At 41.4% G+C, this 3,112-nt stretch overlaps 1 pseudogene; it reads right to left on the reverse strand.

Moving 5' to 3' along the window:
- Positions 1-206: 206 nt before the first annotated feature.
- Positions 207-3,112, reverse strand: part of LOC110936024 — a 98,071-nt pseudogene continuing 95,165 nt past the window's right edge.

Below are 3,112 nucleotides of genomic sequence, written 5' to 3' on the forward strand. Positions count from 1 at the left end.
GATTTTAGCAGTTTACTCAGTTGTACCACCAGTTGAATCAGTTGGCAACATTAAACTTTAGTTATAAAAGATACCACATACTATTAGTTACAGTATAAAAGATAAACATACGACAGAATAATCGACATTAGCACAAGGAAACTGAATGACGCAGATCAACGCATGAACCACTTAATTTGTAAGGAATCCTGGTGTAGAATAATGACTTAGAGTTGTAAGAGTAGATTCTGCATCAATACACGAGGTCTACACTTGGCTACCAATGGTTTGAGCTTCGGCATGGTTAGCCCAGGAGCCTCAGTCATGTCGATCATATCTTCACTTATCCTTTCCCAGTCAAAACATTGGATAAGCAACCCCAAAGTTAACCCAACCACACGTAATGCCAAGCCTTCTCCTGGACAATTCCTCCTTCCGGACCCAAATGGCATTAGCTTAAACCCATCTCGCCATCCTTCAAGCCCTTCAAATCTTTCCGGATTGAACCTGTTAGGGTCTGTCCACAAGTTGGGGTCATGATGTATGGCCCATTGATTGACTAGCAGCATTGTTCCACTTGGGATGTGATAGCCGCCCACAACACAATCTTTGGATGAGCTGCGAGGAGTTAGTAGTGGGGCAGCGGGGTACAATCGCAGTGTCTCGTTTAAGATACAACGTAGGTATGGTAAATCTGATATGTCTGATTCTTTAATGAGACGGTTGTTTCCCACATGAATGTCGATCTCATTTTGTGCCTTTTTTATAACATGTGGATTGTTTAGGAGAAGACTCAAAGCCCATTCCATGGTTCCCAAAGAAGTTTCAGTTCCAGCTGATAATAGGATCTAAACACCATTAAAATTCTATTAGATCTCACATGGAAATGACTGGTCACAATATTGGAAGAATTACATTTGTGTTTACAGGCATAATTAAGAACGGGTTATACACAATATGATGGCATATATTTTTCTTGGTCACAAACGACAAAAATGGTTCTTCAATTCGGGTGTTTAAGCTTCCAATTAACAAAAATCAAGTCGTTTGAAGCACCGTTTCGAGGTAAGTTTTATGCCAATTGACTCGTATCGTCGTTCTGATCAAAAGGCCTAAAACAACTGTTTGTAATTTGAAAAAAACTGAAGGGAGTTATGTGACACTCTAGGTTTTTCCGAACGATCACCTTGTAATATTTTTGTGTATATATACGTTATTAAATGAAAACGTGATCTTTGTGCATGATATGTGTTGTGTATGTATTATATATATAAGTATACGCGTATAAACTAGTGAGTCGAGACCATGACTCGCAACCACTCGGTTGCGAGTGGGCCACTCGGTCTCGAGTGGGCCTCTTGAGCCGAAACCGTTTGGGCTGAAACCCCCAAGCCCAACTCGAGATCCCTTGTATAAATCCCAACCTCCCCTCATTCTTCATTCTTTAGTTACCACACATACACTCCTCTCTCTCCCACTAGAAACCCTCAACAACACCACTTTCTCTCCCAACTTTCGGTTCAAGCTCAAGGATCTCGGACAAGAAACTCGGTCAAGACCATCATCACTCGGACACTTCATCTCCTCGGTTTCTTCCTTCTATTCGGTGCCTTTTTCACAAACCGGTTAGTTTTAAGATTTACTAAATGTTATATGAACTATGATGCCTACTTTGAATGCTAGAAAGATGAGGGTTAGAAATGTTATGCATAATCTTTGAAGTGATTTGTGGGTTTAATGATGTGTGTAAATCATTATGTGATAACATTTGATAACATGATTCAAAATGGCTAAAGAATGATATTTTAGGAATGATAAATCAACCAAATTCATGTTTGATGTTACAAAAGTATGTTTCTCTTGTTTTCTTGCATAATGATCTTGTTAAAACATGTGTTGGGACTCATAAAATGCATGTTTATAATTACTTTATGTTAAGATGAAAACCCTAGAAATCTATGAACTTGTGATGAACTTGTTGAATATGGTTTGAAGATTTCAAAAAAAGCAATGTTTGATCCACTTTTTACTAATGGTCAGATTAGGAAAAATGTTAGTGAAACCTTATTGGCTATTACTTGATTTGGGCCTGATTACATAGTACAAATTGGACTGATGTATCTGAATCTACACGTGAACATGAAAAGGACAGCATTACGACTCGCAACCACACAGTTGCGACTCGCAACCACAGCGTGATAACTCGAAACCACAGCGGTTGCGACTCGCAACCATAGCGTGACAACTCGAAACTGCAACGGTTGCGACTCGAGACTACGACGGTTGCGACTCGCAACCATAGCGTGACAACTCGAGACCACGCGGTTGCGACTCGCAACCACAGCATGACAAGCCGAGACCTCCTGGTTGCGACTCGAGACCACCTGGTTGCGACTGGGCTGTCCACTTTGGTTATTGGGCCATAATGTGTTTAATATGGGCTACCTGTTGACTGATCTACGTGTTACTGTTTGAGTGTGTAAATGTTAAGGCCGGCCCAATAACCCACTGTCTGATTGCATGCGTGATACGTGTTAGTTATGTGTAAGTTTTTACGTGAATGCTTGTACACCAAACCTGACCTATACCGGTAACCATGTTAGGACGTGGTGACCAACGTGTTTGACAAGTAACCTAATCTGCCGAGCAACCCAAGGTGAGTTCACACACTAAAAGGATGCGTCCCGCGGAGGGACACGGACCAACAACCAAACTTTGGGAAAACACTTTTGACCCATTACTCCGGGGGAAAACAGAGTGGGTAATTACTATCTCCGGGGGAGATACGTTTGGATATTATTTATAAATCACAACTAGCCATGCTAAACGAAACTCTATCACTTTAAGTCCCTGCTTACAGTACCGATTAATCGCCGGGGGCGAACGGGTTATTAGTTGATAGCGCTATTAGGTTTGACAACCTCACACCGTGACCGGGGGGATCGGGCGTGAACTAGTAGACCTTGCTACATGGTCAATGACGATAGACATTGACTCGGGGCACGATAACATTCCGTCAACAGTTTCGGTATCTACAGTTTAGTGAGCTTACAGATGGGGTAGCTCCCCACAACGTGATTATAAATGCTTTATCTAAACAACTTAAGTTTTTGGTAAACTAAAACTGGACAAC

Source organism: Helianthus annuus, chromosome 4 (genome assembly GCF_002127325.2).
Source record: "Helianthus annuus cultivar XRQ/B chromosome 4, HanXRQr2.0-SUNRISE, whole genome shotgun sequence".
In the NCBI taxonomy this organism is placed as follows: domain Eukaryota; kingdom Viridiplantae; phylum Streptophyta; class Magnoliopsida; order Asterales; family Asteraceae; genus Helianthus; species Helianthus annuus.